Here is a 13729-nt window from a genome sequence, read left to right on the forward strand (position 1 = left end):
TATATATATGAATCAATATATTAAAGTGTATTTCTTTTCAAGTCTTGCCAAAATGTTGCAAAATACTGTTTCAAGATATCCCAAACAGTGCAAATATCCAATTTAATCCACAATTTCACATTTTCTATTCAACTTTTATCTTGATGTCACAGAAAAAGAAAATGTTAATGATAATTCATGAAATAATACTGGTAAACATTCTTACAGGTTAGGAAAGTAATGAATATTGTATTGTCCTCGTTTTAAAAAATGACACCATTAGAACCCCATCTTGGGATAAAACAACCTTGTAGGCAACCTTATGATGCTAGGATAATGGCAGCAGAGCACTTGGTCCCAGTGCCTGTTCAAGAGGAGGCAGGGATGCTGAGGGCAGTGAGGCTGAGAGCAGGAAAGAAGTCTGGGCTAGATCCAAGGAGAGATGGCCACAGGTAAATTGACTGTGGTGATGAATGTCTGGTGTTGATATCATATACCAGCTTAACAACGGCATATGGCCTGCTAGTTTTCTTTTCTTCCTTTCTTCCTCACCCTCCTTTCTCCTCCCCCCCTTTCTTCCCTCTCTCCTCCACCTCCTCCACCTCCTCCTTCATCCCCTTCCCCCTTCCTCCTTTCTTTTTCTCCTCCTCCTCCTCCTTATTCTTTGCAGTAACTAAAAAAAAAAGAAATCGATAAAAAGATGACATTATGTATTTCCTTTTCCCCCAAATAGGCATAGGATATACACAATCAGGGCACAAATAGCTAATAAACATATATATACATATATACAAAGAAGATACTAAATGGTCAAAGAAATGCAAATTAAAAAACAAGAGGGTGTGGTAGAGTGTGGGAAAAAGCCATTCTCACATACTACTTTTAGGAGTGCAAATCGGTGAAATCATTTCTGTGGGATATTTTCACAACATGAATCAAGCCTTTTAAGGATACATGCCCTTATACTAAGGAAATAACTAGACAGGTGTGTAAAATGTATATATGGGCTGTTTATGCAGCTTTATTTGTAATAACAAAGAGGAAAACTTCCTTAAAAAACAACTAGAGGAGCAATTAATTATGGTTCGTTCAACTGATGGAATACTTGTAGCTTTTAAAATAATTATCTAAATTTCAATTGATTAACACAGAATTGTGGTCACAACATAACTAAGTAAAAAAGGCAAAAGGCATAAAAGGTACCTCTGTACGTTGTATGTGTGTGTGTGTGTGTGTGTGTGTGTGTGTGAGCTCATGTCTCCCTAAGAAAATCTGGGAGGACTTATTCCAGTATGAAGCTAATAATAAGGTTTACCTCTGAGTGGTATCGATGAATAATCTTTACTTCTATTGTTTTCCATATTGTAAAACTGTCTGTAATGACCATATATTACTTTAATTTTTTGGCTTTGGACCTCCACTGTAGAGAACTGAGTGTTAACTTTTCGGTCCATTCAGCATACTACAGTTGTCAGCTTAAATAAGGCCCCTCTCTTGTTTTAATTTGTTTCTTTTTAATCTGTTTGATATACATGGATTACTTTTAAAATCAGAACAAACAATAAAGCTTGTATGAGGGAACAATCAAGAACTTTCACTCAGAAGTCTGTGAGAAGAGCAAGGGCGTCCTCACTGTTGTCCAGGCATGAATTTAAATTGTGCACCTTGTCACCTGGTATGAGGCGCAAAGATAGGATTCTTGGTTAGCTTGTTTATCCTTGGAATGTTTGGGTTATAACTCCCAGTGGGGTTCCAACTACTGAACTTTGGGGCTTAGTATGGTACACCACCAAGAATGGTCATGAGCAGATTTGGAAACCAGCAAAAACCCCTGGCATCTTGACTCAGATCGGTGTTATCAGTCTGCCGGGACTGTCGTAACAAAGTGCCACCAACCAGGTGGCTTTGACAACAGAAATGTATTGTCTCACAGTTCTGGAGGCTAGAAGTCCAAAACGGAATCTTGTTCCAAGCCTCTCTACCAGTTTCTGGCAGCCTCAGGTGTAGGTGGCGTTCTCCCTGTGTCTTCACATCATCTTCCCTGTGTGTGTCTGTGTGTTCAAATTTTACCTTTTTATAAGGACATCAGTCATTGGATTAGGGCTCACTCCAATGACCTTATCTTGATTACCTCTGTAAAAACCCGATCTCCAAATAATCTTGCATCATTTTGGTGTGGTGGAAAGAACATAGGCTTTGCAATTACACGAGTTTAAATCTTGGCTTTATCACTTACTGGTGGTATGACCTTGGGAAAGTTATTTAATTATTCAGGACTTGATTTCTCACTGGTATAATGGGGACGTAATGTTGCTGAGGTTTAGAGATACCCTAGAATGTGCTGGGTATGTGCAGGCTGTTACCATCTGTGATTTGGGGGTCTTTGCTTGTAGATGTTAATTTCTATGACTAGATATATTTGTAATACCTCTGTCAGTGGACCTGATGGGAAGATTCTCAGATGAGAGCAAGGATTTAGTCACTGAACCTGGTCAAGACTAAACTGACATCTGTACCAGAGTCCTTCCTGCCTACACGTGTTCACGTGTTTGGGATCAGCATAATTCACAGGTTACTTTTTAGGTGAAGCCTGTATAAAACCATTTTACAGCATTCCAACCTGGACATGACAGCTTACTGATCAAAGTTGTTTAAGGCTGTCATACTGGGAGGAGGGATGGTGGTGGCGGTGGGGTGGAGGGGAGAAAGGGTGCAGCCTTCTAGATATGAAGACCAGCAATGCCTTCTATTACTGCATGACTATAAGCTCAAGATTCTGCTTCACCCTGATAACCTTCTAGATGGACTTGACTGAAGACAAGGGCACATTTCTTGAGACACTGTCATATTCTTTTCAGGTTATTTAGAAGATTACTTATGCAAGTTTCCTTCATTACCAGCAATAAACATTTTTTTAAAATAAATTTATTTATTTTTATTTTTGGCTGCGTTGGGTCTTTGTTGCTGCGCAAGGGCTTTCTCTGGTTGCGGTGCATGGGCTTCTCATTGCGGTAGCTTCTCTTGTTGCAGAGCACGGGCTTCAGCAGTTGTGGCTCATGGGCTCAGTTGTTGTGGCTCGCGGGTTAGTTGCTCTGCAGCATGTGGGATCTTCCCGGATCAGGGCTCAAACCCCTGTCCCCTGCATTGGCAGGCGGATTCTTAACCACTGCGCCACCAGGGAAGCCCCACCAGCAATAAAAAATTGACTCAAATTTAATTTAGTGTTAAAGGTTGCAGATGCTTAAGTGTCCTGATAGAAGTGAAACTGCTGAACAGGGGTGGGTTCAGCGATGGGAGCAGGGAGAAGAGAAGCAGGAGGGAGGAAGGAGTTGGTTGTATAGGTGGAAGTGTAAGTTTGGGCAGAGTCAAGATTGCAATCTCTCACCCCAGTAGGGACACTCTTCGCCACTTCCTTCAAAACAATCAAGTTGAATGTGGACTTCAACTGCATTACTAATTTTGAAAAAGTCGGCACTCTAGAAGAACTTTTGATAGTCATGGCAACTTTTGATACCATGAGAATCAGTCTTAAGTAAGTTATTTGCCTACTTTTTGCCTAATTTATCTTGAGTGGTTTCTTTCATGGCCTGTGCTAATTTGAATGGTTGCCTTAGTATATCAAGGTTCTAATAGCTGTAGGAGGGAAACATTTGTTGGAAAAACTCAAGTGTCTTTTCTCCAGTCACACAGGATAGAGACCAGTATTTATAACGGGGCTGTTTTTCCTTTTTTTTCTTTTGATTTGTACTAAAGATGAAAAACATTTTATTTATTGGAGTATAGGTGATTTACAATGTTGTGGTAGCTTCAGGTGTACAGCAAAGTGAATCAGTTAGACATATACATACATCCGCTCTTTTTTTAGATTCTTCTCCCATATAGGCCATGGGGTTTTCTTTACACCTGTAAGATTGTATCTGCAGCCACTGTACTTACGAACGGTTTAAGCTTCAGAAAAAATTGATATGAACATTATCATAAGATTGCAAAAACAAGCTTAGAAATAAATCCATAAACTGATGACTAAGAGTAAAATAATATCTATAATATCCTTTTTACCATAATATTAAATGCCATTTTACTAGGCTTGGTACAAAACATAATTTCAGACAGTGGCTGTCTACTAATTACACAGTAGCCAGCACAGGGGGGCTACTAGCATACCTAGGTTTTAATGCCTGGGGAGCACACCTCGCAATATTTAGTCAGGCAGAAGGTCTAGATAAAGCAAAGATAAACCAAGGCCAGAATATTAATAAATTGTGGGCGGATCTAGAATCTGGAAACTGAGACGGTACATGAAAAAGAAAATCAGGGAGTTGGACAAAGATACAGTAACAGCTTAAGACGATTAATTTTCGGGGAATTCCGACGGGGAAGGAAGGCTGTGCCCGGAAAGGCGGGAGGGGGGGGGTTTAAATCCGTGGGAATGCCTGGGAGAGCCTGCACCGCCTAAAGTTTTTATGATGGCTCCGTCCATAATTTCTGTACGCTTGCACTGGCCGCCTCAAAGACCGAGCGACAGGATTTAATCAAGGTGTCAGCCGCAGGGGCATCCTGAATGCGGGCGAAGCGTCCGGAATTCCTGAGATGTCTGAAACGCGGAGGCGGCCTCTTCCCCACCCCCCGCCGCAGCCTCCGTGGGCATTTTCCGGCGAGGGGGGCACGCGAGCCCTTCGAAGAACAGCTTAAACCCGCGGACGTGCGCGGCTGGCGCGCTCCCCGGGGATGAAGGTGAGAGCCCCCGGCCCGGGCGCGCGAGGGGTGGGTTCCCCGGGTCCCCGCGCGGCCTCAGAGTCCGGCCCCCCTCCCCCCGGAGCGGGCGGGGCTGCGGGCGCACGACGCGGAAGCGCTGGGCTCCGAGGGCGGTGGCGCGGGGGCCGCGCGCGCTCTGCGGGCCGCAGTCGGCGCGGGCGCGGCGGGAGCGGGGCGGGGCGCGGCGCGGCCGGGCGGCCGGGGAAGAGGCGGGCGCTCGCGCACAGGCCGGGCCGCCGCCTCGCCCCCCTTCCTCTTCCCCTTCCCTACCTCGGCCCGGCCATCCCCCTCTTCTCCCCTCCCCCGAGCGAATCACGCGCCCTCCTCTGACACTCGTAGCGGGCCCGAACTCCGAATTTATCCTTCACGTGACCTGAGGGGGTTGGGTGGTTGGTTGGGGACGCAGGGGGAGAGGGAAAGAAGGGAACGGAATCTGCCGTTGCCCGAGCAACAGGCCCCGCCCTCCGGCTTGGGGCCGAGGGGCGGGAGGTGGACGTCAGCACGTCAGCCGGGGTTTTGCGTTTTGATTGACAGTTGCTATAGCGACCGGGTCGGTCCGTCGCCATTTTGTTGGTTGGTTTTTTTTTAAACCCTTTCGCTTCCCGCCCGAATAATAATAAAAAGCCCCATTGGAGTGAGGCGGGGGTGGCGGCGGCAAGAGCGGCGGGGGGATCCGGGGAGACTGCTGCCGTCGCTGCTGCTGATCGCGGCCCGGGACGGGCTCAGGGAGCGGACACCCCGAGCGGGGGGTGCGGGCGCCGCCGCCGCCGCCGCTTCTGCTGCTGTTCCTGCTGCTGCTGTTGGTGCCGCTGCCGCCGCCGGCGAGCGGGCGGGACCGGTGTGAGTGTGAGAGAGTGTGTATGTGAGTGAGCGTGTGCGAGGACGAGTGTGCGTGCGTGTGTGTGTGAGTGTGTGTGTCTGTCTGTCTGTGCGGGGATTCGGGGGCGGGCGGTTCGGGCTCTCCTGGCGGAGGAGCCGCCGCCGCCGCCGCCGCCGCTCGGGCCCCGGCGCTTCTCGCTGCGCAGGTTTGGAGCGCGCGCCATTTTGTGAGATTTACAAAATCCTCCTCGGGAAGAAGCCACCGGCAGCGGCCGCGACTCGGCGCCCGGCCTCGCCGCCGCCGCCCTCCGCGCCGGGCCGGGCCTCGCGGCCCCGCCGCCGGGAGTCGGGGTCCGGGGACTGCGGTATTTGCCGGGGAGGGGGCTGTCGCCTCCCCGGCCCCGGGCGCCGCTGGAACCGCGAGCCGGAGAGAGACTGAGGAGGCTGCGGCTCGGTCGCGGAGCCGGGAGCGCCGGGGGCGGAGAGAGGAGGCCGGGGCGGCGCTGGCTGCGGAGGCCGCGGCGAGAGCGCAGCGGCGAGAGCCCGAGGCAGAGACTCACCGGAGGGAACGGCGCGAGCGCCCCGCCATCATCCCGGTGAGTGTCCGGCCCGGCCCGGCCCCGGCCCCGCCCGGCCCGGCGTCCGGCTCCCCCCGCGGCCTGCAACCGGGCCCGTGCCGAGGCCGGTCGGGCGGAGGGAGGGACCTGCCATTTTAGGAGGAGGCGCCGCGGCCCGGGGCCGGCCGCCGGGGGAGGGAGCCCGACAGGCCCGGTCCCGGAGGAGAGGCGGGTGCGAGCGGAGGGAAAGTTGCGGAGGGTGGGAGATGGGGCCGCAGCCTCCCGGGAGCCGGGGCCTAGGGGCCGGAGAAAGCGCCAGACCTTCACTGGTCGCCCGAGCGAAGGGGAGGAGGTTGTCTTCCTCCTCCTCCTCCTCCTCTTCCTCCTCATCCTCTTCCCCCAGCTCCTCCCTCGTCCCTCCTCTTGGTCCCCACCAGTGTGGGAACGGCCGGGGTTCTCCGCAAGGACAATGCGCGGGTTAAGAAAATGGGGCTGGCTGCCGGGCTAGGCGCCGGGAAGGTCGCGAGCCCGGTCCCCGCGTGGCCCTTTGGGGTGTGTGCTGGAGCCAGGGCACTCGGCATGCTCCGAAGTTGTGCAGTGAGTGCAAGTGAGCCCGGCCACTCGAGGTGGATTGATGACCTGTTTAGCAGCCGGAGAAATTGGTGGCTGAGGATGCGTAAATTATAATTGATACCTGGGTATTGCAACGGAACTTTACAAGTCTGTTAACAGGCACAGATCCACTCTCGCTTAGAGCCACCGGAGCTGCTGAATAGCTTCACACTTAGCGAAAGGCCCCTCCCTAGTCCGAAATAGTTAAAAATGGCAGAATTAGTGAGTGAGTGACTCTGATCACTTCTCTGTGCGTGTCGTCCAACCCTTGGATGATGTGAATCTTGTAATCTAGGTGCAGTACTTGAATGCCAGCACCATTTGGTTCTTGAATTCTGCCCAAGTTGTCAGAAAATACACCTTATAAATTGTTTTCACACTGATTTAAAGATTAGGACGAATAGTGCCAGGCACTTTTCTTCAGGGCCTTACGTGTATTAATTAAGTCGCTTATCCTCCCGGTAGGAACTGTTACCCATTTCACAGATGAGGAAACGGAGCGGTGACTCATCCAAGGTCATACAGCTGGGACCAGGAGTCTGTAGCCAGCCTGGGCTCCTAATCACTAGGGTATAACTCATTATTATAAATACTGGCAAATTTTGGAGCGATCTGTGTGTAATGACTCAGGGTTCTAACCTAGAGCTTCTGTCCACGTATAGAGTTTTGCATGGAATTAACTTTGTGGTTTGCGGAAGCGGAAAGGAAAGGTTGAGTGAGGGCCTCTGAATGAAGCTAACTTGTCAGCTTCACCCCCCCCCCCCCCCGCTCCCAAGCAAACTACGTAGACAATTTTTGAATGGAAGGAATTAAAAAGTATTCTTCAGTGCGTGTTGTTCACACTTAAATTTAGTTATAGTCATGTAAGTATTGATGAGTCATAAAGTTTTGTGCACAGTTATTTTTAGTTAGTTTTTATCTTTGAGTACTTAAGATTTTCTCTGTGATCCCTTACACTTTACATATACAAAGTATTTAAGAATGGATATATTTAATATTTTGATTTTGGGGGCGTTTTCATAATTAAGTGGAATTACCTTTAGCTTTTGTTTTGTAAACTTCTCATATCTTGATAAGTTATGAGAATATTTTTTTCAGCTAGAGTATAAATGTGGAAAGAGAATTAAAATTTCAGGTGCTAAGTTTTTAAACGGAAGAAGATCGTTTCAAAGAGACTGCAGTTATGAAAAAAGTTCACTCAAGTTATATTAGGATTTTTAGTATACATATGACTTACACTTAAAGTACCCCAGCGCTTTTGGAGGATTTGCCTTGGAATAGCAGTGATGTTTATGGTGGCTGTCCAAATTCATGTAGACTTAAGACCTTGCCAAAAAGTTGAGTCCTGTCAATGTCTACAGCAAGTTGTAATGTAAAACTGAGTATAAAAAGTTCATAAGAAGCATAAGCTCAGAAGTTAATTATCCTGGAAGGAAGGGTCACTCCTGTGTCTGTAAGGTGAAGACTCACTCCTTTGAAATCTAAAAAAGATTATGGATTTGAGTAGAATTAAGTGAGTGGATGGTCCTTATTGGTAGGGGTGGGAGATGGACTGAGTAATCTAGTGAGATCTTTGTTTTTGTTTGGAATATGGTATTTCGGTTTACGATCGTTTCTTAAATTTTTTTAAAGACTTTGGTGGGACTTATGAAAACTTAACAAACATACATAGTTACTGTGTCCTGGGGATTCAAAAATTGAGTTAATCCAGCCTCTTTTAAGGGCACTAACATTCAAAACAAATGAAAATGTTCCATTGTAATGCAGTGTCTTGTTTGGGAATGTAGAGGTTAAAAAAATCCCTGGCTTAGAATTTTTTCCTCCTCTAGAATTTTATCTGATGTCTGCTCCTAGTTTCATTTATGGAGATTTTGTGTGTGTGTATGACTTAGAGATGTTGCGTGCGGTGGGGAGTGTGGTAAGTGCAACAACTGGTATTTAAAGAATTTACATAGGTTTTTGTAGAGCTACAAATCCCTGTGAAACCAAATTTAATATAACTTGTTATAATACGTGGTGAGAGTGACCTTTGGCATATGTTTTGTTTTGAAACTATACAAAGAAAGAAGATGCTAATTTGTAATGAATCTTGGGTACTACTTGAAAACAAAACAAAACGAAACTTAGAAGTTTAGAATGCCCAGGGATGTTTTCACACGCATGTTTATGCTTGGCAGGTATCTAGTCATGGGGAGAAAACTTGAATAGAAGTAACTTTATTATGAGTGAGAAGTGAATTAATTGCCTTCTACATGATCTTAAAAATAAGCTTAATAGAAGAGGTGGCTTCATTTGTGACTTTATTTGTGGTAAGGTGTGTGTCAAATTTTCTTTGCTTTAACATTCACTTTTCTCTTGTCTCAAAGAACTTTCACATTTCCTACACGCCCACCCCCACCCGCAAGCAGTTTCTCTTTTTATCCCCCCCCAGAAAAACTTTATCTAAACCCAGCAGAACCCCAAAACTTCCCAGAGTCTTTATAAAGAACTTAACTTTCCTCTCCCAAAATTTTAGTAGTCTTAGAATTTTGTTGTATTACTATCAGTAATTTAAACTGTGAGCTAAGAATCACTATTTTCTGTTGAGTTTTTTGGTGGTTTTACCTCCAGATACTTGTGTGTATTTTCTGTTTAGAAGTAAAGATATTACTTAAAACTATCAAACATGATCACCTGAAGCTTGACACTAACACGCTTTGCCCTGTAAGGTGAAATGCGTGACTTTATTACTTTTGTGTGAGCACCTTACATGTATACATAGTGGTTATGCTTTTTTGAAAGACTTCTTACCATATATCATTTTGACAATGGGCAATGTTTTGATGGCTAGAGAAATTATAGTAATTCATAACCCAAGGCGTGCACAGTTTTGGATTAAAAATTTTGGGGGAGGGGGTTAAAATTCGTGGTTAATTACTTGGAAAAATCATCAAGTTATTTTAAATTACTTAAAATTTCTCCCCAGTTGCCTCTAAATAAAGAAATCATTTGAAATCTTGCCTTATGTCAATGCTATAATGTTAAGCTAGAGCTGTAAAGTTTACCATTGGTTATGTGAAAGTGAAATGTTGACTTCACATGGCTAAAGTAATTAATTTAAGGCTCATATTAGGCAGTTAGAGACAAGTCTTGTTTCCTAACCTCGTGGCTACAGGCAGCCTTAGTTTCATTTTTTGGTATATGAAAACAAAATGACTTGGAAATATTGCATTGTATAAACCAGCTAAATGTTTTTAAAAAGTTATGGTTTTGCTTTGAAATTCTACTTCCAGAGTTGTATAACAAGTTAAAATTCTTTATTGGAGATAACTTATGGTACATTGAACATCTAAGATAATGTGGTTTCTTGTAGGCATACTTTTTGCTAATACAGAACCATTTTGGCTTTTCAGCAATTGATTTTTCTCCCAGAGCTATGTATCCTGTCTTCTAGAAGGTGACTTTTAAAAGTTTGTAATACTGTTAAAGTTTTGTTTGTTTGATGGACAGGTGCCCATATCTGATATATAGTGCGTAATAGTTTAAAATGTATCTTTATTCTTGATGAATTATTTTCGGTTTTATCTCCCCATAATTGGATTGCTTGTTCAAATTGATTTTGTGGAGAGGGGCTTAGTGAACTGGTTTAACATGAATGAAACTGGTTTCAGCATCATCTCTATTTTAAATAACATACCTGTTCATTAAATAATCTCCTTATTTCTCTAAGTATATAAAATTTCGACTAGAAAGAGTTTATTATTTTTTTAAGTTTTATGGGTATTTGTGGTTAAGGTTGGCATTTTAGCACATGCATTTGGGTAAGAAGATGCTCAAACTGTGACATTGATCCAAAATCTGCTTGATAGCAAGTTAGAGATAGCAGTTGAGGAAGCATGATAACTGTGGAGAGAGTATTGGCCTGTGAGATGGTGCCAGGCAGAGCCTCCTGAGTCAGGCAGGTCTGGAATCTGAACAGGTCCTGCCACTCACTGGCAGTGTGGACTTAAGGCACAGTGATTTTGCTAAGTATCAGTTTCTTCATCTGTAAAATGGGGTTGTTGGTACTTACCATGGGGTTCTTGTGAAGACTGAGATAGCACACATACATTTCTTAATAGCTTTCTCCCTCTTTTCCTCTTCTTCATTGATACTCATCCTGTGGTCTCAGCATAAATGCTACTTCTTCAGAGGCCTTCCCCCAAACCCCAGTCTAAGTAAGATTCCTTGGCCATGCATTCTTACAGACTCTGCTTTTTTTGACAGCCATTACTAAAAGTTGTTATACAGTTATTCATATGTACGCATAAGTACACTTACTCATTTACTGTCTGTCTCTCCCTCTCTCCACTAAACTGTAAGGTCCATCTGGACAGGAATTAATTCTGTAACCCCAATGCCTGGCACATAACAGGTGTAGCTAAATGTGCATGTACGTGGAATGATGGAATGAGGAACCTGTGTGCCAAATCCTGCCTGAGCACCACTCCTTAGTTGTGCAACCTTGGGCAAAGTAGCTTCTGAGCTTTAGTGTCCTGTATCCAAATGTGCAGCGCACCCACTACCTTGCCCAGGATTTTGAGAATGTGAAATGAGATACTGTAATGAGGTGTTCTGCAAAAAGTGTAAAATGCCATATAAATGTAAGTTGGTACAGTAGCAATAATTTCAGTAGTGAGATTACCCAAGAATTTATAATTAGAGTTTCAGCTTTACTGAGCTGGTAAGTAGCTGTTACGTAATATTTATTAGTAACAATCTTTCTATATGTATTAGTTGGAACACAAGATTGGATCTATGTTCTGACTAAATACAGTGGCTTAAACAAGGAGTTTACTTCTCTCTCATATAAGTAGTCTAAGGCTGATGTGGTGGCTCCAAGATACAGGGGACCTTGGTTCCTTCTGTCTTGTTTTCCTATGCTTAAGGGGACACCATTTCCTATATAGTTCAAGACAGACAGCTCCTCACCACATTCACAGTCCAGGAACAGGATGTGGGGAGAGAACATCCCCTCTTTAAAGAAACCTGGAAGTTGCATATGTGGCTTTTGTTCACACCTATTGGTCAGAACTTAGGTGGCCACATGTAGCTGCAAAGGAGGCTGGGATATGTGGTCTTCAGTAGGTGGCTGTTTGGCTGAAAATCTGTTTCTACTGAAAGAAGAGAATGGGGGGGGATTATGAAACATTGCCTGTCACACTTTCAAATGTTTTGGAAGAAACTAACAGAAATGAACTTTGAAAAGACAACTTATTGCACTAATTAATAAGTTTATATTCCATATTTGCTCTTTTGAGCAAATTACTCTTTTGAACTATGGTGTACAAATTGAAATAGACTATTAGTACATAGTATGTGGAGTATGTACATATGTAGTCAGATTAGAGAAAATGTAACTAAACTTCTAGTAGTGAAGGAATTTTGGGTCACATTATTTTACTGATGTATTTTCTGATAAAAACATGATTCTTGATTGCTGTGACTATTATATGTAAACAGTATTTGAAATCTAAGCTCTTGGATTTAGGTTTAGCAGTCCCCTTGACCGTTTTGTATGTATGTGTGCTCATATCCTCAGCAAGCAATACTAGGATATCGTGATTCAGTATTGCAGTATCTTGTTAGGTTTTCAGTAAATGTTTGAATCACTGAAGTTGCAAGGAGGATGATAGCAGTGATATTTAAACATTTACTGTCCAGTATCTTCCTCTTTATTTCATGGGTTTGCCAAAAGAGGAAGGTCTAGGATTCTTTGACCTAGCGTATAATTAGGTCAAGTAGAGACCTGAGGAACTAATGGGTGTCAAACAGTTTTCAGGAGAACTTGTCAAAGGTGTGGGATTCCCTAGCTCCGATGCTTCTCTTTCTGTAGGTATGGGTGACACTCTAGAATCCCCTTTCTTAATTTGGACTCCAGGTAATCCTGATGCAGTAGAAACATTTTGAGAAACATTGACATAGTTCATCTCTCATTTTAGAGAAGGAAAGGGATGGAGAGAAAATAAATGACTAACCAGTGCCTCAGAATAAGCAGGTCTGGGGGACTAGCACATGTTTTCCTGACTCTTTGTTCTTTGTTGTTTTTACAGAAGAGGGGACAGAGAATAGAGTACAACTGCATTTTTGATTTTATAGGAAGATCTGTTGTTTTCAAATATGTTGCTGTTTGTGTGTGAGCTCATTGGTAGTGAATGGTTGGCTCACTTACCTGTCTTCTTAGCCTCTTAGAAGGATAGCCTGAGTTGGTCAAATAAGTATTTAAAGGTGGGAAGTTGAGGTTTTAAATCAGGTATAGTTAGTGTCGGTGCTGTAGTGGGTAGGGTAGTGTATCTCCAGCGTTAGGGTAGCTGACAGGTAGGTTTTGACTGGGCATGTTTAGCAGGAACAAAGGGAGGTCATGTCCTCAAATTATTACTTTCCTTTTCTTCTGGTTTGCTTGCAGTTCTCACTGTTGAATTCATTCCTTTAGATTAAGGTAATAGCTGGATTCCCTAATTTAAAGTGGAAATATTCCCAGAGGAATATCCTTTATCTATTATCAGGTTAACACTTTATCATTTAGCTGGCTGTCATTTTAAACATTAGAGAGTAGCACCTGCACTAATAAGAGAGCTTTTTGGGACGGGGAGGGAAGGGTAGGACACATGTGCCCTTGCCCAAGGAAAATGAAGGGCATGTTTGAGAAATGTCTGCTTGTGGTGCCGTCCTGGAAGGGTTCATGGAGGCTTCTCTGGTGGCCGGAGGTTGGTAGCATTAGACTGGCACTTACTGGCCTTCTGTTGCTAAGAGTGTGCGTAATGGGACTGTGGATAATTTTGCTGAGGACCACTGGGCTTGATGGAATACGGAGTCATTGGAGTAGGAGTGTTCTTTTTCTTAGTGTTTGTTTTTTGTTTTTGTTTTGTTTTGTTTTTGTGGTACGCGGGCCTCTCACTGTTGTGGCCTCTCCCGTTGCGGAGCGCAGGCTCCGGACGCGCAGGCTCAGCGGCCATGGCTCACGGGCCCAGCCGCTCCGCGGCATGTGG

At 44.6% G+C, this 13729-nt stretch overlaps 1 protein-coding gene across 2 annotated transcripts in view; it reads left to right on the plus strand.

Annotated features, from left to right (window-relative positions):
- The first annotated feature begins 5966 nt into the window (after positions 1-5966).
- The window catches only part of DYRK1A (dual specificity tyrosine phosphorylation regulated kinase 1A), a 143668-nt gene continuing 135905 nt past the window's right edge, over positions 5967-13729 (plus strand). The window contains exon 1 of one of the 2 annotated variants that reach the window (XM_024120033.3): positions 5967-6149. The gene's annotated coding sequence lies outside the window, so the exon portion shown is untranslated. The remainder of the gene's footprint in view (positions 6150-13729) is intronic. The other variant, XM_024120035.3, reaches the window with a different exon arrangement.

Source organism: Physeter macrocephalus, chromosome 8 (genome assembly GCF_002837175.3).
Source record: "Physeter macrocephalus isolate SW-GA chromosome 8, ASM283717v5, whole genome shotgun sequence".
NCBI lineage: Eukaryota > Metazoa > Chordata > Mammalia > Artiodactyla > Physeteridae > Physeter > Physeter macrocephalus.